This window comes from Mytilus galloprovincialis, chromosome 7, assembly GCF_965363235.1.
Source record: "Mytilus galloprovincialis chromosome 7, xbMytGall1.hap1.1, whole genome shotgun sequence".
Classification (NCBI taxonomy): domain Eukaryota; kingdom Metazoa; phylum Mollusca; class Bivalvia; order Mytilida; family Mytilidae; genus Mytilus; species Mytilus galloprovincialis.
Genome location: NC_134844.1, coordinates 47,115,226 through 47,140,720, shown reverse-complemented (window position 1 = coordinate 47,140,720; position 25,495 = coordinate 47,115,226). Strand labels below are relative to the sequence as shown.

Here is a 25,495-nt window from a genome sequence, read left to right as displayed (position 1 = left end):
CATTAAAACTGTTTCGGCCTAAAAAATATTTCCATAAGTTAATCACGGTATCCCAATCCAATGGGAATAGAAGTGATCACGTATATTAATTCTCTTGTCCCACCAAGTACCCTTTACTGCTGGCCTACTGAAGTATACCACTTCTCCTCCTGTCAACCAGGCACACCACCAACCAAATGTACCAACAGTCATAATAGTGTGATCACAGGAGGATAATGTTGCCATGTCAATGGTTCTTTTTTCGTGAACATATTCTACACGAATATTCCCAGGCATGTTTTGTTTTGCCCATTCTAACCCATTCGATGCTACAATGAATATAACGTTTTTGTACTTGTTTAAAAAATAATCAACTGCTTTCGATAAATATTCGGGCGTAGCTACAGCAAAACCTTGTTTATTGTTTACCATATCACCTCGCCTAATATGAACACCAACTAACGTCACGTTGGCTCTAGATATAGAATACTTTGTCAAGATTTGTTTTATTATGTTAGTTGCTGTTTTGATTATGTGACCACGAAAGGTCAGATGGTTTCTGAGAGCGTTTTCGTATTCATCAAAATATTTCCATGACTGAAGATACGTTCCTAAACGGAAACTATTAGATGAGTTGAACTGTCTTAAACTAGGATCATAAGTAGCAGGATATTTTTCGTTACGTGACTTCTGTTGTTTGCAGAATTTTTCATTTTTGCTAAATGTTACATTGATTTTGAATACTTTGCTGAGAAATGAATCACTTTTTATCATCACAGTCATATTTTTGGATTTTGCAATTCCGAACGTCGATGCAAATTGGAATATATGGTTGCCAAAACCACCAACAAACTCTGCACAAAGCACACCTTCATTAAATTTTCCTCTCGGAGAATTGTCCAACATCGTCCAATGTAAAGTTTTTTTAACGGGACCAAACGATATCCAGAAAATGACGGCACAACATATTGAATCTGGAAAAAATAAGTAGTGGAAGAAGTAAAATATCAAAATAAAAATGTTTAACTATGCAAACAAGACTTAAGTTAAATAATTTTACCCTTATAGTCGAGTTGAAATATATTGCAGAAGAATGATACTGAAAGTATATAGGATAAATTCTCAATATTAATTTGAAAATCATAAAACATCAATGAAAAAATGCACTTTTATAATTACATCCCCATCTTCATTTTGAGTAATGCAAATAACCACAAAACAATTAAAAATGTCTTTTGAAAAAAAAACATAAGTGTAATGCCTGTTGCATATTCCTACATGAAAATAAGTTGATTATGTATGATTGCAAACGAAACACCTATATATCAACCAGAAACCAAAATATCTTAGATGGAAGCAAATATATATCCAATAGTATGGCCGTCAAAAATGAGCAAAACCAACACTGCCAGTATAGTAAACTATAAGAGGCCCCTACTTGACTAAAACAGTTTGTATATATATATAATATAATTTATATTAAGATCCATTTTGTTACATCTTGTGATCAATTTTATTTGGCAATCGCCAATGGCAGTCAGCAGGGTTAAAGAACATCAGTTGTTCGATCTGTTAGTCAAATGCGTTTTGTTTAAATATACTTTTTCACTTTTTTGGTCTTTTGGAAAATGTTGTTTGTGCTGTTTTTAGACCCTTCTACAACGAAATTTGTTTTACATGCACACGTATAAAAATTGCGGTTTTTATCCAACGCAATCATAAGTTTGAACGTAGTTTTCAATTTAGACTCGTTTATAATATACAATATATATACGGGATAAGTGTGTTTGTTATATATTTAGAGATTATCTTGTCTACTTTAATGCAACATGTCAAAAATTAAAAATGAGAGATACTTGTAAATCGTAAAAATTTTCTAAATAAATCTTACATATTGTTATATCCTTTCTTCGATTCTTTCCATAGGTGAACTACAAATAAATTAAGGCGTTATAATAATCAAACATAAAAAAATACCGATTTATAATTTATTTATTTATTTATTAATGAAATATAATACGTGTACTTGTGGTCGTATTAAAATTGTAGAAACTGAGCCGGTAAAAAGTAGTTCCCCTCAACTAATTTTATAACTCGGATTATATTATGATCCGATCCCACAATTGCTATAGTTCTATGTAGATTTGGACTTATCTAGGTACATATATCTTAAAGCCTTGGTGCATGGACAAGTGGTAATCACCAGCCTGCAACTACTAAGGTTGTGAGTACCAATCCCGATCTTAATAGAAAAGAAATATCTTTTTTTTTCTCTCTGGTTTCTCGGTTTTCTTCCACCAAAAGAAACTTGTGGGTATGATACAGCCAAAAGTGCTGATTGATTTACTGTTTGATGTTTGGTTTATGTCCAGTGGCAGATATTTCATGCATGTTCAGAATGAAAACAAATTAACATCATATTTAACTGTTACTGTAAAATGGGTGTATGTTGGATTAACCCTTATGGCTTAAAAGTGCCAATCGTGGCGTTGAAACTTCAACAATAGTATAACTATCAATCACATAACAAATATTTATGAACTATTGAATTTTCCTCGGAGTTTTTGTTTTGTTTGTTATTTTGCCTTTTTATGCAATTTGGGTCATCCGCCTTAAATGAAAATATTATAGGGTGTCGCTAAACAAAAGTTTCACTGTATTTGTCTGCAATTTTAACGGCTGCTAATACCGAATGCTAAATAGAAATTCATCAGTAAAATACAAAAAAATATAAAAGAAATTCAAACATGTCAAATCCAAACTTTTTTTTCTTCAGATGAAAAAAGCTGTTGATCAAGAGTTATAACATTCCATAGAGGTTTCACAAAGTTGTTGATGTCTAAAATATATAGTTTTTATGGGGATCTGACGAAGCAGCGTATTTATATACATCCACTTTAGATAGAATTTTACTGTCTTTATTCGGATCGGATGTGGCAGGGTATTTATATATCCACTTTAGGAAAATTTAATTTACTGTCGAACGGGAGAAGTTAAAGAGATGACAATATTATATGAATGTATTATATGTATATATATGTATATTATATATTACATCAATGTTATAAAGAAAGCAAACATTTTATCTTGGAGGTTTAATAAACTACCGTGTATATATGTAATATGAAACTGAACATCCAAACTAAACATTTCTATTTTTAAATACTAGAGTTCAGTTTAACGTACAAAAATCCTATAATTGAGCCTACAATACAATGATACAAATACATACTGCTTAAAAATTAAGATCACACAAATGTAAATAAAATGGGTTGAATAAACCACACTTACCAACATAATACATCGGTACAGGCAATCTGACAATTAACCATTTTGTTTGTACCTGTACAAATAGTGTGCTTATTTTTAACTTGTACATGTTGTATGCTTTTTTATGTTATTTATCGAACGGAAATTCAATACGGGTAGATAAGTGTATGTGATTTAGTTTCGCATTTATAATACCAACACCTCCCCTTTTCACACGGTACAAATATGATCACGTACTGCTGATGTCATATAGAACAATTGATATTTATAAGCAAAACATATATGAAAATTGATGCAAAACACTTATATACATATATACATGATGTACAATTCGTACATGCAAAATGTGTTAAATTTGCCTTCACGAATTAAATATTATTATTGTGGTAGATCTAGTGATTATATTTATAAGAAGCCAAAATATTTTTTTATATATGACATTGCTGTTGTATTTGTTAACTATCATGTTTCAAAAAACGTTTAACTAATATTATTAGATATAAACTGGTTTTGCTTTAGTTTACTTTAGTTGTTATTTTTCTATTGCTAAATTCACAGAAATGTACGAGAAAACCGGCAACCGTGGTCTAGCAACACTTTTGGAGACATTGGTCTTACTTTTTCACTTTTCACCTAATAAGAATAAAATTATGGTTATATTATGTTTTAAGGAAAATCTATGATTATGCATGCCGATCCCCTATATGAAAAACAAAATTGCTTTTAAACCAATGATACTTTTAGACATGTTACGAAAAGGTATATACTTTATGCTGTGGTTGACAAATTATAACGTCAAATGAGGGGGCATGTGTGAAAGCATTAATTTTTGATTCAGACTGGAAAATCACGCGAGATGTTGACCAGTTATCTGTCCTACATCTTGGTTCATTTTTTCTTATTTGATGTAACACCAAATATGTTAACCACTTTCTGTTATTATAGATTATGATTATAGCACAGTAAAGGTGTACGTTTGTGTGGGTGAACGGGTTGGGGAAAAATACCACATCTTCATATTTTCAACTTTCTGATTTGGCGTCCTCAATGCTCTTCAAGTTCGTACTTTATTTGTCTGTTTGCTTTTTTTATTCAATCGACAAAGATGTCTTTTGTAGACGAAACGCGCGTCAGACGTACATGTATAATGATAGTCATGGTAAAAATGGATGATGGCTTATTTCCTGCATTTTCTACTATTTTAGGCTATTGTTTAAGTGTTTTTCATCCCCCCATCTTATTTATTCATTATTTATGTATTAACATGATTAAAGTGTCCATTTTTTTCTGTATTCTTTATATTTATGATTCATTATTCTGTAAATCCATTCAGACCCTCATTGATAGCATTAAACCCTTGACACAGACCAGGTTGTACCCTGATAAGAATTCAATGTTCAAATGCATACCCTGGAAACAGACCTAGTCGTACCCCGTTAGGAGTTGAATGTTCAATTGAATACCTGGGAAAAGGACCAGGTCGTACCCTGTTTGGAGTTCAATGCTCAATTGCATACCCTGGAAACAAACCAGATAGTACCATGTTAGGAGTTCAATGCTCGAGTTCTTACCCTGGGAATAGACCAGATAGTACCATGTTAGTTCAATGTTCAAGTGCATACCCTCGAAATAAACCAGGTCGTACCCTGTTTGGAGTTCAAGGCTTAAGTGCTTACCCTGAAAACAAACCAGGTCGTACCCTGTAAGAAGTTGAATGATCAAGTGCTTATCCTCGAAACAAACCAGGTCGATCGCATCCTGATTGCAGTTCAGTGCTAGAGTGCTTACCCTGGAATCAGACCAGATAGTAGTCTGTTTGGAGTTCAATACCCGAGCGCGTACCCTGGAAACAGACCAGATAGTACCCTGTTAGGAGTTCAATGCTCAAATGCATTTTGAACTATCGAAGGTTTAATAGAAACAAAGCAGACGAAAAAACTGTTATACCTTTAAGTTTTTACATTATATTTTACAGCTTAATATCCTACACACAAATTCCAATGTTCACGCTTCTTCTATTCTTGTATTAAAGTATCCATTTTTTCTGTATTCTTTATATTTATGATTCACTATTCTGTAAATCCATTCAGACCCTCATTGATAGCCTTAAACCCTTGACACAGACCAGGTTGTACCCTGATAAGAATTCATTGTTCAAATACATACCCTGGAAACAGACCCAGTCGTACCCCGTTAGGAGTTGAATGTTCTATTGAATACCTGGGAAAAGGACCAGATAGTACCCTTTTAGAGTTCAATGCTCGAGTGCTTACCCTCGAAACAGACCAGATAGTACCCTGTTTGAAGTTCAATGCTCCAGTGCATTCCCTTGAAACTAACCAGGTCGTACCCTTTTAGGAGTTCTATGCTCGAGAGCCTACTCTCAAAACGAACCAGGCCGTTTCCTTTTTGGAGTTCAATGCTCGAGTGCTTACCCTGGAAACAAACCAGGCCGTACCTTTAAGGAGTTCAATGCTCGAGAGCCTACCCTCGAAACGAACAAGGCCGTTCCCTGTTTGGAGTTCATTGCTCGAGTGCTTACCCTGGAAACAAACCAAGTTGTACCCTGTTTGGAGTTCAATGCGTGAGTTATTACCCTGGAATCAAGCCAGGTCGTACCCTGTTTGGAGTTCAATGCCCAAATGCTTACTCTGGAAACAAAGCAGGTCGTACCATGTTTGGAATTCAATGCTTGAGTGTTTACCCTGGAAACAGACTAGATAGTACCCGGTTCGGAGTTCAATGCTCGAGTGTTAACCCTGGAAACAGACAAGATAGTACCCTGTTCGGAGTTCTATGCTCGTGTGCTTAACCTGGAAACAACCAGGTCGTACCCCGTTTGGAGTTTAATGCTCAAGTGCTTACCCTGGAAACAAACCAGATAATCCCCTGTTATTTCAATGATCGGGTGCTTACCTTGGAAACAAACCAGGTTTTACTCTGTTTTGAGTTCAATGCTCGTGTGCTTAACCTGGAAACAACCAGGTCGTACTCCGTTTGGAGTTTAATGCTCAAGTGCTTACCCTGGAAATAAACCAGATAATCCCCTGTTATTTCAATGATCGGGTGCTTTCCTTGGAAACAAACCAGGTTTTACTCTGTTTTGAGTTTAATGCTCGAGTGCTCACACTGAAAACACATTAGATAGTACCCTGTTTGGAGTTTCATGCTCGAGTGCGTACCCTGGAAAGAAACCAGGTCTTATCCTGTTTGGAGTTCAATGCTTGAGTGCGTACCCTGGAAACAGACCAGATAGTAAGTACCCTGTTAGGAGTTTAATGCTCAAGTGCATTTTGCACTATTGAAAGTTTAATAAAAAAAAAACCCAATGCAGACGACAAAATTGTACCAAAATTGAAGTTATTACATCATATATATTGCACAGTTTAATATCACAAAAACAAATTCCAATGTTCACGCATCTTATACTGTTACAGCTTATAATAGCAGTTTGATCTTCCGTGATAAAATTAATAATCTATCATGTCCTTCTAATGAATGGTGTAATGGCCTTCAGACTAATTACTAGTACTTAATGGTACTAAGTGATTTATTTTCTATATGTCTCGCTAGAAAGTCAATCATATTACTTGACATAGTTTTTGAAAACATGATTTTTAAGTTGAAATTGACATTTCTGATGCGTCTTGAAATGATATTTACACCATGTAATAGACATATTAACTCAAATTTCATGATTTAAGATCACAAATTTCCTGATCAAATTTCTTTTTAGTCAAAACACACAATTTACGGACTTGTAAATGATTAAAAAATATACACTGGTGAGAATCTTGTGTTTAAATACCACGGGTGTCATTCGGTATATCCAATGATCGTGAAAAAATAACTAGCGGTGGACAAGCATTCCGACCGGATCGTCACTGCAATTGAGTGTAATTTTACTTCACAATCTTAAAAAATCTGCTGTATTTTCAAAAGGAACAATTTAGAAAAAGAATATTAGTCTTATTTATGAAAATATTTAAAATACGTCACAGATCTATATGAAATTTATATGACAATCGTTTGAATGACTTATACTTTATAGCCTTGTCTCCAATTATATTTAAAATGTTATGTTATAATAACATGTATATCACAAAAAGGCGAAAACGGGAAATGGCCTTAACCGGCCACCATAGTTTAGATAAATTCCAAATTAATATCATGATATTTTTGAAGCTTTTAAAAAATCTTTAATGTTTCAGATATTCAGAGATCGCTTCAAAACAAATATAATAGCGTTGTTGTTTTATAGAACTTTCACACCGCTTATTATCAAAACATATATGTTTTGTGAAAAAGGCAAATAAGTTTATATATTCAAACTAAGTCAGATTAGCATAGCCAAAGCAGAGATTAATACCTGTATAAATAATCGACAACATTCGAGACGTTCCGAGAATTTTATTCCTACTTCCGGCCGAGAGATATCGAGTGGCCCATAGACACATCCAAAACTCACCAATATCAGCATGAACCCCTCAAAATATATTGTACCCTTACATCCAATCACAGCCCTCCTAAGTTGACTTCCTTCACCTGTCTTGGGTACACAAAAGGCCAACCTAATGCTGGGAAAATGTAATAGTACCGTTTTCCCTAAACATTGAAGAAGTTGCGACATGAAAATGTAGACGTATTATATAAAGAGGGTGGTAAAGGGTTATTTTCGTGCAACGTTTTCGGCCTTTTCATTTTACGTGTTTTCGTGATTTTGTGTTTTATTCCTCGTTTTCTCGTGTTTGGTTCGATGTGCGTGCTTCGTATTTCCCCTTATTTATTTTCCGTGTTTCGTGTCGGTGCTCTTAATTTCTCGTTCTTGCATTGTTCCGCATTTGATTAAAAAGTGAATTGGAAGTAACTCAAAGTCAGTGAGTTACAGTACCTTTTGAAACTTGTGTAATATAATAGAAATTGATGTATATTTTTACCATTCTACTTTCTATTGTATATATATATGCTATACATGTAATAAAGTCCATCATAATAATATTTTTTCAAATCAGATGCAAGTAGCATACGCTAAATGGTGACCACAAGGTCTTGATGTCCACTAACAATGTCTACATGATCTCCAAGAACGGCTGTGTAATAACTTCTGGTACTTTTTTTCTTAATATTTACGATTTTATTTCTCGTGCTTCGTTTTTCCCGATTTTTATTTTTCGTGCTACGTTTTTGCGATTTTTATTTCACGTGTTTCCGTGTTCCGTACCCCCTTTACCACCCTCTATAAACTGAATAAGCTTTTAAAATAAAAGCCGTAACAATTTGTAAATTATTTGTTACAAGTTAAATATAGATCAGATCTACTAAAGATATCACTTTTATCTAAAAATATTTCTAGTTTCACTTTAGATAATGATTTCCGGTACAGTGGTGTCTTTCCGGTATACTAGTGGGCGGGTATGCTGATGCCTGTATGCGAGCCTGTACGCTGACTGACGCATCTCTTTCTATCTGCATATCGTCAAATCACAAGAAGGAAATTATAGATACACCATGCAAATGTACGTATTTATTCATGTTATTCTTGTTATTTTAGAGAATTTTTATTTGATTATACATTGCACAATAATGTTTTAGAAGCAGTAAGGCCACCCTTAATAAATTGTTTGTTTGGCATTGCCGACCCACACTATCAGCAGGTGGGTAGGTAGGTAGGGATTTTTTTTTTTTTTTTTTACATTTAAAAGCTTTATACATGTAAATCATGAAGTCTCTAGATCAATGTTATCTAAAGCATTGCAGCATTGTTGTGTGTACATGCTGGTGGATTCTTTGAAAGGGGTCAACCGTCAATGTCACATTCTATATCATATGGATAATTTCATGCAAGAAAGTCAGTTTTATTGGCAGAGTAAATCACAGTACCCAGAAAAAAACACAGAACTGAGGCAGGAAACTGACAAATTAACCATATAAGATGTATGACATGAAAATTGAACGTTTATTGTGCAACTGCCCATTGAACAGAGGCCTGATGTCACATCTTGAAGTTGTGGTCACAGTTTGGTAAAATTACCATAAGTTAAATGGCTCAACCACTATGGCTCCTTGTACAAATGGACAAAGATTTAAAACTTTGATTGTTTGCCTTGGTTTTATAAACATCACTTTCTACACCATATGGATAATTTCATGGCAGTCAGTTTTAGTGGCGTACTAAACCGTAGTACTTGAAGGAAAACGCCAACCTGCGGTAGGAAACTGACTAACCTTACCACATATGACATGAAAATCAAATCTTAATTTTGCAACTGCCCAACTAGGGCTCAAACCAATACCTAGAGGCTAGTAATCATACATGTAAGGTGTGACAAACTACCATACAAACACGCCTACTGCCCCTGATAAGTTTTGAGGATAAAGGATCTGTACCAAATTAGGATAGCAAAATATTAAAAATTTGAAAGGTTGGCACAAATAGACATGGTGTTTATACTAATATACTTAAGTGCAAGGTTTATCAGGGCTAGGTTTAAAACGTATGATAAATTCAAAATGGAAATATGCAGCAGGACAGACAATTTTTGCAGATAAATAAATTATGGGTTGTAATGCTTGTTTGATTAACAGAAATCTAGACATGCATTACATGAATACAGATAAATTAATGAGTCCTTAGAATTGTGGAAAAGGAGGGGATTTTATTCATCACTAGTACACAAGATACGTTTATGTTTCTGTCAGTATCTTTTATGTTTTAAGAATTATCTTATTCATGTTAAGAAGAAAAGGGGGGGAAGTACTTCAATTGACACAAGATGCTAGTCTTTAAAATATGTATGTTTTGTACCAGGCTAGCATCTACTGGTACAAAACTACTATAACCTGTAAATCTGGGACCATTTTGGTCTTTAAGATTTGGTGATTACAGCCATAATTATCTTGAATGCATCATTGTGGTTCTGACTATAGTAGATACATTGTTCTCTGGTTCAAGGGAAAATTTGTCAATGATAAATTTCAAATATTTAATAAGTTCAACAAATGTAAGAGCCACGCATATTCAACAAATTTAAGAGCCACGCATATTTGTTCTGTGATGTCCCGGTGAAAAACTTCTATCTCATGAAGCGACAAAGTCGAGCAGACATCATCTTTTTCTGTTTTATAAAATTTAAGTCCTCTACAAGGTGTCTCAGAACGTTTCTTTCAAAGAATAGCTGAAAATTTGATTTTTGATTAAATCCATCTCCCTTAACCAATGCATTGCAGCATAGGGAGATGCTTTCCCCTGTCGGCCTCTTTGACATTACTTTTGGCAGACTTTTTCTATTCCATGTCATTTAAATGTTTGCTCCCAATACAGTGTAAGGCAAGCGCTTTAAAGATCATGATTTGAAATAAGTAAAGCCAGGAACAAACTAGGCGGATACGATCAAATTCCGGCACAATTGCGATTTTTTTTAAATAAAAAAAAAAAAATTTCTGAAACGCAAATAAAATTATTTGGGCGGCAAGTTTTTCAGTGGGTCGGGCGGCAATGCCAAACAAATGAAATTTTATTTTAGGCCTAAAAGACAGTAAATATTTAGGTGTAACTATAAGCCATGATCTTGATTGGGGAACACACCTTTAAACAATATTACCTGTAAGGCAAATAAAACCTTAGGTTTTCTTCGTAGGAACTTGAAAAACTGCTCACATAAAACCTTACGTACACATCACTTATCTTTCCAGTCGTCGAATACTCTTCCCCTGTCTGGGATCCGTACAAAAAGCAACACATCACCTTACGTACACATCACTTATCCGTCCAGTCGTCGAATACTCTTCCCCTGTCTGGGATCCGTACAAAAAGCAACACATCACTCAGGTTGAGCAGGTACAGCGTAAGGCAGCCAGGTTTGTCTTCAATGATTATTAAGACAGATCACCTGGAGCAGTTTCAAATTTAATTAAATCATTGGAATGGGAACATTTAGAAATAAGAAGGAAAAAAGCTAGATTAACTATGCTATATAAAATAAATTGGGGGTTAGTTGAAGTTCCTAATGACAATTTAACAATATCTGATAGACGTACTAGGGGGAAAAATAAATTTAGGCAAATATCAACAAATAAAGATTTCTATAAATTTTCATTTTATCCTCGCACTATTTCGGACTGGAACTCACTACCTAAAGCAATAGGTATGTCTGACACCCTGGAATCCTTCAAAAGTGGCATATCCACTCTAACATTTGAAGGATCCACAACAACTTATTAAACTACAAAGCCAATGTACATAATGTATATATGTTATTGTTAACGATTTTTCTTTGTCTTATTATTTTTAAATTAAGTCCATGTACATAGCACACAAGTTCCGGGAAGTTTTACACTCCTACCTAGGAGTCTACTCCCGTATTCGGAAGAAGTATATACATGGTATACATAGAACCAGACATAACATGCAATATACAGATCGGATAATCATATCATAAAGTGTAGCTGCAGAACCGTAGTATCGAGGGCCAATACAGCTGACTGAGAATTTATACCAGTGCCAATACAGAAACAGGCTGCCAGTTCATAACACTTTTATTAAATTAATCCAACTTTTTCAATATAGACTTGTTCTGAATGTTGGATTACACAGTTACATACATCAAAGTTGAATATAGGGTCAATATTTCCAATACGGACTGGCAATGATTTGAATATAGGACCAATATTTCCAATACGGACTGGCAAGGATGTGAATATAGGGCCAATATTTCCAATACGGACTGGTAATGAATCCTCACTGAATTACATGCACAATATATGTTTACATGTAATTCAGGATTCATTGCCAGTCGGTATTTGGAAATATTGAACCGGTCCGAAAAGCAATACAGATCACGTGATTTATATGACCAGGACGACGTCACCAGTATGACACATGTATGCCGTTTAGGTAAGTATTCGGGCTGTTTTAATCGTATTATTTATATTATTATTATATGTTAATAAATATACATATATATAGGCTTTATACATATATACAACGTGTTCAATGTCACATATTGAGACTAGGGTTGGTATTAAACGGGGACGGCAAATTTGGCCGACCGACCAAGAATAGCCATGATTACTTACAGCTTTTGGTAAACAGAAACAATTCAGAGGCGGATTTATAGGGGGGCGGGTCCTTTTCTTGGAAAAAGGTATATTATATAGGGAATCATTGAAGCATGTACAATGCAGCTGGTTCTCGACACATGTTCTTTTGTCATTAATAGTTAGATGTAATTAAAAGGCTCCATGTTGTGTCCACCTCAGGTAGAGAAGCATCAGCTACGAGATATTATACAAATATTTAGAATATGATTTTGTTATGTTCAATTAAGAATTGAATGCTTCTTTTTGTAACTTCATTGGGGTGTAAAAGCGTTGACCGAAGTACATTTTGTATGAAGCGCGGAAGCGCTTCATTCTAAAAATGTGCGCACGGTCAACGCTTTTACAACCCTATGAAGTTACAAAAAGAAGCATTCAATACTTATAATTACATTTTTTTAGCTAGGATCATGAAAACACGAATTTTATCAATTTGTTTTTTAATTTACTTGTGCACTTTATTGTGGGACCTCGTGTTATCATGAATGAAAAGTTTTATTGAGTAATGCAATTGCTTAAGGAATAACACGTGATGTGTAGTTAGCCAACCAGAATAACGTATTGTAGTGAAACATACATCTAATGTAATTATTCATAAATATAAGTGAAATGACGTAATACTAATTTGTTTTCAGCAACCAATTTGGTTCAATTTCGTCAAAATAAGTAATGAAACATTGCTGATGAATTATGCACTTGCAAATGAATAATTGGACCTCATTGAATTCGTATTAAAGTGACCTCCAATATAATTCATTAGCTAAGAATGCACGATTAATACATGTTATATATTTGATATGTGTAGGTATGATTTATCTAAATTTACCTTAAACATGTATTAGTCGTGCATGCTTTATTTAGTTTTGCTGTATTTTTTTCAGTTTTTAGATGGCGTCTTCTTTTCAAATGTGCGAACCTTGTTTTAGAGGTGGCGAACAAACACAAGGTGTCAGTTGGTGTTCAGATTGTGAAGAAATCCTCTGTGCTTTTTGTGAGAAAGCACATCGAGTTGCTAAATTGTCAAAGTCTCATGCAGTTGTTCATCTAGAAGCAATAAAAAGTGTCAAAGTTGAACGAATTGCCGATATGAACATTTGCGAAAAGCATCTTGGTAAAAATTTAGAAGCCTTTTGTACCTCCCATGATTCCCTTTGTTGTAGTTCGTGTGTATTTGAACAACACAAAGCGTGCGAGAAAGTGCTTGCTCTTGATGAAGCCTCTGTTGGGATAAAATCATCTGCTGTTGTGCATGATGTGCAAAGATCAATATTGGTAGTAATTGATGCATATGATAAAATTTTACAAAACCAAAAGAAAAACAAAGAAACTTTGGCGGAAAAAGAAACCAGTGTAAAAATGGCTATTGCAAATCTAAAATCAAAAGTGAATAAACATTTGGACTCTCTCGCAAATTCTGTGTCGATCATTAGAGATGAAAGCTTATTAAAAATTGAAAAAAATTGTCAGACTATTTTGGAAAAAAGAGACAATTTGATGACTCATAAGAAAAACTTTGACTTTTTGAGAGAGCATGGTTCAGAAAGCAAGTTATTTTTGTTAACGGAAACTTTGAAAAAAGAACTTACAGTAAACGACGGATCAATACAAGAATTGTTATCAAATATTAAAACCCAGTCAATAACATTCAGCAGTTTACAATCAGATTTATCAGCTGTAGCTAGTGTATGTCTCGAAGAAGAACCCCTAAACATAAAACACGAGATTGGCATTCTAAACAGAGCTCAGATGGTTAAATCGACAACATCATTGAAAAAAGATGCATTCATAGACCTTGGCTTTGATGAACCAACCCCTCTTACAGGAATAGAAGTGACTGAAGACAATAGAATATTACTCTGTTACTGGTTAAATCAATCAGTTTTAATTCTTGACAAAAATGGAAAGTTTATTTTGAAAGAAGATGTCGATGGAGATCCTTATGGTATATCTTTGATTCCACACAAATTCCAAGCTGTAATTTCAATGCCAGAGGCAAAAAAGGTGTATATTCTTAACAGTTCGAATCTTAAATATATACGACACTTCAAAACACTAAATGAGTGCTATGGAATAGTAGTCCTAGACAACAACATTTATGCAGGTTCCTCCGGTGTAATATCAGTTATAAAAATTAACGGTCAATACCTGAGATCAATTTCTTTACTACCAAATTGTAGTTCTATACGATACATTTATCCGATGGAAGATGGAAATTTATTCTGTACAAGCTTGCACAATATTTTTATTACCAGTGTTGATGGGGCCATTTTGTCTACGAATGGTTACTGTGACGAACCACGTGGAATAGCTATTGATAAGAATGGGCATGTGTATGTTGCAGACAAGACCAGCCATAAAGTATATCGCTTCAATGCTGATGGTACTAAAATTGACAATGTTTTACACAGAACAGGGCAGTTCGAGTCGCCTCAATCTCTTAGATTTAATAGAGACCATACTAAGTTGTATGTTGGTTTTGTCAAAAGTAATTTTTTGGGAGTATTTAGTTGCAGTTAGAACCTGAGGTTAGAACATACAGAAATTAGCAACTCACAATTTTGAAATTATCCTTTGTTATATTACCCGTTCTATCAGAACAGAACCGCAGTGACTCAACAGGCGGCCTATTCTTAAACATTTTATCAGAGCCTCAGTGACTCAACAGGCGGCTTATTCACATAACATTTTAACATACCATAGATAAAATTGATTTGAATAAAAGGAGATTTTGTATATATGCAATTTAGACTGGACTGTCTACAGTCTATATAACCGGTAATTTAGAAATACTCGAGTTTAGATAAACAAATATATTGACATTTGTACTTTGTTTTAATCATGGTTTTATAACATTTGGCAAGAAAAAACCAGTGTGTCGAAATGCAGAGGCGAGAAGCTAGTTTGAGGAAGAAAGGGGCGGGGTAAAATCGCTAGAAATTAGAGATATTTTTTGGGACGATTTTAAGCAAAATATTTGTGAGGATCAGAATTGGATCGGATACACGCCTTCTACCCCGCTTCTGAATCCGCCACTAGATTACGGTTTCCCCGATCTTTGCAAAAACTTTGGGAGGATCATAGTTTGAAATACGTAAACCGTTAAACTTTAGCTCACCTGGTGTCCGTCGTCGTCCGTCAACTTTTACAAAAATCCTCTCCTCTTAAAATACTCCGGGCTCATGGTTTCTTTTTCAAGAATCAACGCTTATCCATTGTATCTATATCACTTAAAATATTTGACCTAGATACGACAACCGTTCATGATGGCTGTTCAAAACTCCTCCCTTTGAAAAAACACTTTGCCAGTAGTTTGCTTGTTTAAAAACAAAAAGGGGAGGTTCATGGAAGAGCCTTCACAAACGATTTACATTTATATACATCAGACAAAAAAATTACCTTCATGGTCTTAATCATAATCGAAATAATTGATGCAAGCTATATTTTATTGTAGTTTTAACATGGGTAGGCATTTACGTCAAATCTGTCAAGCGAATTTGTATAGGAGTTGTTGCCCTTGAATGACAAATTTTCCATTTTAGCATACTGGTCACATACCGGTATGGCCAAGTCAGCTTTTTTTATAACTTGGCGCCCATCGTCCGTCGTCCGTCTGCTTTGTTTTACCAAACGCAGCAACAATCTCTATTGAGAAATCGAATATTATTAATCAAAAGTTAAATTTGTAATAAAACAAGAGTGCACACACTGGAATGTCTTGCCTTCTTTACGAAATATTTGTATTATGTTGATAGTCCTAAATATAAAGCTTTACTTCAACTATCACATAAACTTAACATGATCCCAGAAAATGAGGTCAAAGTCATATTTTAAAACAAACAAGAAATACATGTACACCTTACAATCATTCAACACTAAATGCAGTTGACCTATTGCTTATACTTTCTGAGAAACAGACTCAACCAAGAAAACTAAACATTGACCAATTAACCATGAAAATGAGGTCATGGTCAGATGAACCATGTCAAGCAGACGTGTACAGCCTACAATCCTTCCATACAACAAATATAGATGACCTATTGCTTATAGTTTAAGAAAAACAGACCAATACACAAATAAAACTTAACACTGATCACTGACCCATGAAAATGAGGTCAAGGTCATATGACACCTGCCAGTTGGACATGTACACCTTACAAATATTATATACACCAAATATAGTAGACCTATTGCTTATAGTATCTGAGATACATGTATGGACTTGACCACCAAAACTTAACCTTGTTCACTGATCCATGAAAGGAGGTCGAGGTCAAGTGAAAACGGGCATGAGGACCTTACAAGGTACGCACATAAAAAATATAGGTATCCTATTACTCATAATAAGAGAGAAATTAACATTACAAAAAATCTTAACTTTTTTTTCAAGTAGTCACTGAACCATAAAAATGAGGTCAAGGACAATGGACATGTGACAGACGGAAACTTCGTAATCTGGGGCCTCTATATACAAAATATGAAGATTTTAAGAATTTAGATAACGCCGCCGCCGCCACGGCCAGATCACTATCCCTATGTCGAGGCTCGACAGAAATGGATTATATGCGACAGCTATTGTGTTTAGACCCTGTACATTAAATTTGTGTAGAGGTGATTAAACAGATTTTGTGGGTTTCACTTACGAAACAATACGTTTTTTTTTAATTATTAAATGTTAAAAGAGAAACCCTCCTAACACATTCTTATGAAAACGAAAAATGGGCACAAGTCGTATTTGAAGGAAAGAAGAGGTCTGACAAAAGCAATATTAAATGTAAATTATATCAAAAACCATTTCCAAAATAAACTAAATAATAGGTTGAATTGCCTTACACGGCTTGATCAGTGAGTGACACGAAAATGCCCACACGTATCGAGGGTAAATTGCTATTGTTATGACAAGCTTCAGACGTTGACCCTGACACTTTTATTTGACCAAGTATTATACTTTGTATAATGCGAATCAAGGTCATTGACATATTTTCAGTCTATAATTTGACATGATATTAAACTGAAAAAATGTATGAAGAGACTAAGTAGAGCATGGAATGAAAAAGAAACAGAAATGAAGGCAGCCATGTTGCTAACTCAGCTATAGTCTCAATCTCCGTACAGCGCTCGTTTCCTTTCCGTATACTTAGTACACTACAATACATATTTAGTGTCGTGATACGAAGTAAGTACGGAACGGGTGTGAGCTCTGCGCCGGAGATTGCTATAGTCCTTGATCTTTCTGAAGCATATACGTTTTGTAATTGCATTAGTTAGATACAAGGAGCTCATAGAAAGACTACAAACCTCGTTATATCACAATAAGAACATTTAGTCAAGCATACTGAAGTGGCTTCACAGTCATAGAACAAAAAATATGAAAAGCTAAAAAGGCTGTCAGTTGCAACTGAAACGGAAGACCTGACTGCAATTTACGTTTACCACGAGCAATAATCTCACGAACAAAACGTTTCTGTAAACTCACAAGTACAAAAAAACCATAATTAAGCAGTGAAACTTCATTCAACATGGGAAAACATAGGCAGAAATTAACCAAGACATTTCAAGAATAAAGCAAAATATCATTTGGGAGAATTAAAACTGATTTAGTGGCAAAGTTATCTAAATGACAAAAAAAAAAAATTTGCAGAACGACTAAAATACAAGACTTTTAATTAATAATATCGTATTTAATTATGATAAATCTAAATAGTATTTCATACAAAAGAATGAAAACACCGCTTTGTTAATTTCGACCGTGTACCAGGAGCGGATTTACCATCACCAGGAACGGTAAAAAAAAAAATGAAAGCCAATGATGCCGTATAAGTGTGGAAATAGTTAAAGGGTTATATAATGACCAAACTGTAGATAAAACAAGCAAATTCATCCAAGGCCAACTTTTGCGCGAGTGAGTTTAAACCTTAATTTATTATTAGTTTCAAACAACGTTTCAAACGATTTTAACTCATTAAAGCAAGTCGTTCTTGACACTTGTTGGCTTGGAGCGCTTAGGTGATGTGGTTTTAGTGAGGTTGTGGCGTAATTTTATTTTTGTTATCCTTTATCTTTGCTATTTTTAAATTGTTCATATCGAATTAAAGGAACACATAGCAAGATATAAACAGAAAAATGCGAAGAAGACATAAATAACGTGGGAGTGACATGCCTGATGTTATATATGCATGTGACAATTATATTTATTTAATATTAAAAAGTTTCCTTAAATATCGGACGATCTTGAAATGAAATCCGAATTCGAACAAAAACTGTTACCAGAATGAGGGCAATAACAAAATCCATAATGAAAACTCTTCAGTTATTTGTTTGAAATCCAATAACGTTAAAATACAAATATTAATTAAAGTTAAAGAAGTTTGAATGAACATAAAATGTTTTCTTTTTCTCCATACAACTGACATAGCCAAAGCAAAACGATTGAAGTTTTCTATTCATTTAGCAATAAAACATATTATTTCCGCATTATTTCCGTTTGAAAATAAAATAACTCTTAAATTTCCCATAGAACAATAAAAACCAAATTTAGTTACGGGTGTATCCAACACCTTCACTAAAATTAATTTGGCTCGTTTAATTTTCATAAGATTTTAACAAAGTATTAACTTTGACCCTTTGACAAAAATTTCAAAATTTCAAAAAAATTTAACCAACCGTTTTTTCAGAAAAAATACACTGGTTATATAGCAGTTAGACAAACACTAATTTTGATCATTAATATTCCCGTAACAACACAACGTAATTAAAACGTTTAGCGGGTTTTACAGATTTATCTGCCTGTAGTGTAAGGTACCACCTTAAACAAATTTTTGGTAATAATTTCATTTTAAGTTAGTTTTTTACTGATAATTCATTCTTTCATGTAAAAAAATCCTAAGGCAATGACATTCTTTGCTTTTATAATAAAAGAACACAGTACCAAATCAGGAACATGACAGTCCATTTGTTCGATATGTTTGGGCTTTTGATTTTGCCATGCGATTAGGGACTTACCGTTTTGAATTTTCCTCGGAGTTCAGTATTTTTGTTATTTTACTTTTTATTACATTTAATGCATTGTAGATGTACCGTAGACATCTTATCAAATGCGTCTCTATTCTCATATCGAACATCTTTGTATAGTTGTACACAAACTCAAAGTATACATTTGTACTTTCGACAATCTTCTGTGATTAACCCTTGTGTCAAATAACTTTATGTGATATAAAGTAGTCGCTGCCTATTATAGGTTATGAGTCAATTTATATGATAAAATTATCTAGTTCAATATGTGAACGTGGCATATGACAATTTCTTGAAACATGTTCAATATATCTAAAAATTAACAGTCATTTATTAATATATGACATATGATAGATAACCGTCACTATGTAATTTGTCTTATCAAACCTATTCTAAAACATTCAAATTGATAAATACAGTTATTTTTAATCATTTTAGCAGATGGTCTGCAAAGGATAAATTAAATCAAATGAACGATCGTTTGGGTCAATATTCTATCATATATTATGATATTTTACCGAGTTCAAAGTAAAATAATTAGAAACCCGATTATGATTAGCGCTAAGCAAATCCATTCTTATTAAAATGTAGATCTGTGATTTCGTTATTCTCTTAAGTAAGTAAGTTACGATACATCGGAATTTCATTTATTCAGTAAGCACACCTACAACCTATATATCAAAAAACAAATTTCGAGTTCCATTTGATAAATTCAATTAACCATGATCGCAATTTTATGTCAACAACAATACCCATCTCCCTGTAAAAAAAAAGAGTAGCATTGCCCCTATACAAACATTCTATTCTATTCTTTATTTACCTTAAACAATACAGTTCATCGGTATAATATGCATAAATACACAGTTTACAAGTTGTATAGCATTAACATACACATAAATAACAAACGTCAGAAATATCAGTTACATATTATACAGTTTGTGAGTTTCACACTACATATAATAAACATAGGTCTTAAATATTATTCCTGCACTTAAATGCATAGAGTAAGTACTTTCCTAAATTACAGAGTTCCTGAAAACAATTGTACTAATTTATAAGTTGATGGTCTAGTCCAATAATATTTCTTGATAAACTTTTTACGTATATCATTATAATTTGTACATTGTAATATAAAATGAAATTCATCCTCTACTACATTTTTATCACACATAATACACATTCTACTATTTCTACTTATTCCGTAAAAACGACCAGTTTCAATGCATAGATTATGTGAGGATAGGCGAATTCTCGTTATCCATTTACGAGCTATTACAGGAATACATTTTTGTAAATAAAATTGTAATTCTACATTTGACACAATATACTTATATAATCTACACTTTGGTGATGTTTCAAGCGTGAAATGCAACTCTTGTTTAGCTTGATCATATATTCGTTGTTTGGTTAATTGTAAAAATGAACTATCCAAACAAAGTACCCATTGGTTGTCCCAATAATAATTCATACCAAGATCATATAAAATTGTTTTAATACAAGTTGCCCAGTTTTTACATTTATTGCTATTTGCTACTAGTTCTTTGTAACAAGACTTTATAATACAATTTTCACTACCATGCATTTTAGTCCATAATTTGAGCATCCTAAAATTTCGCTCATATAACAATGGAAATCTTCCTAATTCATAATATACCATTACATTAGAAGTGGACCTCTTGACACCTAGTAATGTTTTACAATAGTCCAAGTGAACTTTTTCTACATTTGGTGCTCTATGAACACCCCAAACTTCACAACCATACATTAAAATACTACATACATAAGTGTCAAATAAACTTATAGAAGTAACAGTGTTCAGGTATAAGGATAATGCCTTTTTCCTCATACTAAACATAGCTTTCCTGCCTTGTTCAGCACAGTGGTTTTGAGTAATATAAAATTTACAATTATAATGAAATAACACACCCAGATAACAAAAATGATCTACAATATCTAATGGTTTACCATTATAAATCCATGTCTCAGTAAGACTAATTTTCCCACCTTTACGAAAAACTACTATCTTTGTTTTTTTGGTGTTAACTGAAAGACCCCATTTCTCAGTATAACCAGATAAAGTATTTAACATATTTTGTAAGCCTTGGATTGATTCTGACATCAAAATCATATCATCAGCATACATTAATAAAAAAAGTGTTATGTCCTGAAATTCAAGTCCACAGTTACCATTATTAATAAATTCATTCTCAAAGTCATTGACATAAAATGAAAATAAAATAGGGGAAAGAACTTCCCCTTGCATTATGCCAAGATTATTAGAAAAGTATTTTGAATTAAACCCATCAAATCTAATACAAGATCTTACATTGTTATACATTGATTTTAAAATATTAAGCAATTTGCCTCTGATTCCTAATTTAGAAATCTTGTACCACAAACAAAGACGATCAACTGTATCAAACGCTTTTAAAAAGTCAACAAAGCAACAATATAATCTATTACCTTTACAAAAAGAATTTTGTATGACAGAATATAAACAAAACACAGCATCTACTGTACTGTAACCATTACGAAAACCAAATTGTGCATCAGATAAAATATCGTTCATTGATGCCCATTTTAATAATCTACTATTCAAAATAGTAGTGAATAGTTTACCTAGATTGCTGACTAGACTTATACCACGGTAATTTGCTGGGTCGTTCGCATCCCCGGATTTAAAAACTGGCACTAGAATAGCATCAGACCAAGTGGACGGAAAATATCCAGAGCTCAAAACGGCATTGAAAATAGTACATATATAAGGCAGCACAAGGTCCTTAAACTCAATGAAAAATTCGTTTAACAAACCATCTGGACCATGGCTTTTCTCGCGTTTTAAGTCATGTATAGCTTTAATAAGTTCATCAATGGTTATATCCATATCCAGTTCTTCAAAAATACACACATTATCTGGCATTTCTGGTCTTCTGTTGTGCTCTTTACTATCAGATACTAGAGTTTTGAAATATTTAAAACAAGAATGTGTCCACAGTACACGGATGCACCACTCACACTATCATTTTCTATGTTTAAAGGACTGTGAAATTGGAATAAATTCTCTAATTTGGCATTAAAATTAGAATGATCTTATCAAAGGGAACATGTATACTAAGTTTCAAGTTGATTGGACTTCTACTTTATCAAAAACTACCTTGACCAAAAACTTTAACCTGAAATTTGCACTATCATTTTCTATGTTCAGTGAACCGTAAAATTGGGGTCAAAACTCTTATTTGGCATTTAAATTAGAAAGATCATATCATAGGGCACATGTATACTAAGTTTCAAGTTGATTGGACTTCAACTTCATCAAAAACTACCTTGACCAAAAACTTTAACCTGAAGCCAAAAACTTTAACCTGAAATTTGCACTATCATTTTCTATGTTCAGTGAACCGTAAAATTGGGGTCAAAACTCTAATTTGGCATTTAAATTAGAAAGATCATATCATAGGGCACATGTATACTAAGTTTCAAGTTGATTGGACTTCAACTTCATCAAAAACTACCTTGACCAAAAACTTTAACCTGAAATTTGCACCATCATTTTCTATGTTCAGTGAACCGTAAAATTGGGGTCAAAACTCTAATTTGGCATTTAAATTAGAAAGATCATATCATAGGGCACATGTATACTAAGTTTCAAGTTGATTGGACTTCAACTTCATCAAAAACTACCTTGACCAAAAACTTTAACCTGAAGCCAAAAACTTTAACCTGAAATTTGTACTATCATTTTCTATGTTCAGTGAACCGTAAAATTGGGGTCAAAACTCTAATTTGGCATTTAAATTAGAAAGATCATATCATAGGGCACATGTATACTAAGTTTCAAGTTGATTGGACTTCAACTTCATCAAAAACTACCTTGACCAAAAACTTTAACCTGAAGCCAAAAACTTTAACCTGAAATTTGCACTATCATTTTCTATCAGTGAACCGTAAAATTGGGGTCAAAACTCTAATTTGGCATTTAAATTAGAAAGATCATATCATAAGGAACATGTGTACTAAGTTTCAAGTTGATTGGACTTCAACTTCATCAAAAACTACCTTGACCAAAAACTTTAACCTGAAGCGGGACAGACGGACGAACGAACAGACGAACGAACGAACGAACAGACGGACGAACGGACGCACAGACCAGAAAACATAATGCCCCTCTACTATCGTAGGTGGGGCATAAAAATCAGTTACTGTTAGATCACAGTTGACCTTTCTCCTTTTTTTGAATACAGAATAAAATTTCTTAGGATTGTTCTTCCTTAATTTACAAAGGGTATCACCTTCTTGTCGCATATATATACGTCTACGTTTACGTTCATAGTCTTTATATGTCTTCTTCACACGATTTAATTCAATATGGTTTTTCTTTGATTTATTTCTATTAAATATAGATAAAGTTTTGCAGTAATTAACATAAAGTTCTTTACACTGTATATCAAACCAAGGCTTATCAATATGCTTATAGTGCTGCTTATGATTTCGTTTCATTTCAGTACCACTTTTCTGACTTTGTTGAAAAAATGGCGCCATAATGTCAATGAACTGATGGGTAAAATCGTTCACACATGAATCCATTTCATCCTGAGACTCGGCTTCTATATTCTGGAGTGTCGACTTTATATTGTCAGAGTTTATTAAAAGTGCATTACGACACATATCCTTATATTCCTCATTCCATCGAAAGAATTTGGATGCTTCAGCATCCACAAAATTGGACTGTACACCATAACATTTAATAGAAAAATTAGTCTTGAATTGAATATGCAAAGGTGCATGGTCACTGTATGTAGTAAAATTACAAGTTATGAATTTTGACACAATGTCGAAATTACTTGATCTAGTTAATAAATAGTCTATTACGCTCATACCTTTTGGGCCACTGTATGTATAATCATTAGCGAGACTACCTTCATGGCGGCCGTTAAGAATTCGGAGACCACTACATTTACAAAGGTTGATGAGTTTTGTTCCATAGTCATTAGTTCCAGGATCAGGATTACTCCGGTCTGGTAAAGTCTCGTCAGCAACATAAGCAAACAATTCATCAACCCTATCTAAAATACTATCATGTAATAAATCATTATCTACAAAATCATTTAAATGAGCAGTTCTTGAATTAAAGTCACCAAAAACAAAAATATTCGGACATTCATCTGAGTACTTGATGATTTGAGTTTCCAGTTCATAGAATAAGTCCACATCATGTACCTTGAAAAAGGAAGATCTATATGGTGGTAAATATACATTACAAATTATATAGTCATTTTCAGTACCAGTTAGTTCTTTAGATATTTTCATCCATACAAATGTTTCATAAGATATTTCAATTATTTTCACATATGAAGCAATTGATTTTTTAATCATTACAAAGAGACCACAACCTTGTTTATATTTCTTTTTTGACAATGGGATTGCTTTACAAATAAACTCATCAATTTCCACATCACATGTATTATTTATCCAACATTCTTCTAAAAACACAATATCATAAGTGCACACAAAATTTTTAAATTTTACATCTTTAATTTTCGCCTCAAATCCACCATTTACATTCCATGATAAACATTTGATATTTGTAACTGAAATTTCCGACGGATCCTATGCTGTGATCATATCACTATGAATTTCACTACCGGCGGCAACGGTATCGTTTTCAATATTTACAGACTCACTTGTTTGTTTTTTCAATTTCCTCTTTTTAGCGTTTTCAATGGCCACTTCAATTGGCCCACCTGAATAAACTACATCTCCAATAACTAATTTATCCCGAATTAACACTGCCTTAACATCAGCCTCTCTAGCTTTTTTTAACAACGGAATAAGGGATTTTCTTTTGTCCACCACTGACTTTGGGTACTGATCCGTAATTGAAATAGACTCCCCCTTTAATTTATAACTATTCTTTCGAATACCATCACGTTTTTGCCTATCGTTAAATTTTACCAGAATTGGCCTCGAACGCTCGTGCCCAATATCATGTTCGTTTGACGGTTCAGCCTTCTTTCCAAGTCGGAATGCAGCTTTTATACAAAGATCATCATGGATCGCCAGGTTATTTTCGCACACATGTTTAACGAGATCAGCGCATTTTTCCTCTGTAACCTCTTTTATACCGTGAAATAATAAATTGTCA

The 25,495-nt window shown here is 33.5% G+C and overlaps 2 long non-coding RNA genes across 2 annotated transcripts; one reads left to right on the top strand and one right to left on the bottom strand.

Moving 5' to 3' along the window:
* Window positions 1–135: 135 nt before the first annotated feature.
* LOC143083125 (uncharacterized) lies at window positions 136–3,364 on the bottom strand. Its single transcript, XR_012980556.1, has 3 exons — window positions 3,271–3,364; window positions 1,871–1,910; window positions 136–953 (listed from the first exon to the last, which is right to left on the bottom strand). It is a non-coding gene; the product is annotated as an uncharacterized LOC143083125 (long non-coding RNA).
* A 5,157-nt stretch (window positions 3,365–8,521) lies between these two features.
* On the top strand, window positions 8,522–15,170 carry LOC143083124 (uncharacterized). Its single transcript, XR_012980555.1, has 2 exons — window positions 8,522–8,765; window positions 13,227–15,170. It is a non-coding gene; the product is annotated as an uncharacterized LOC143083124 (long non-coding RNA).
* The last annotated feature ends 10,325 nt before the right edge of the window (window positions 15,171–25,495 follow it).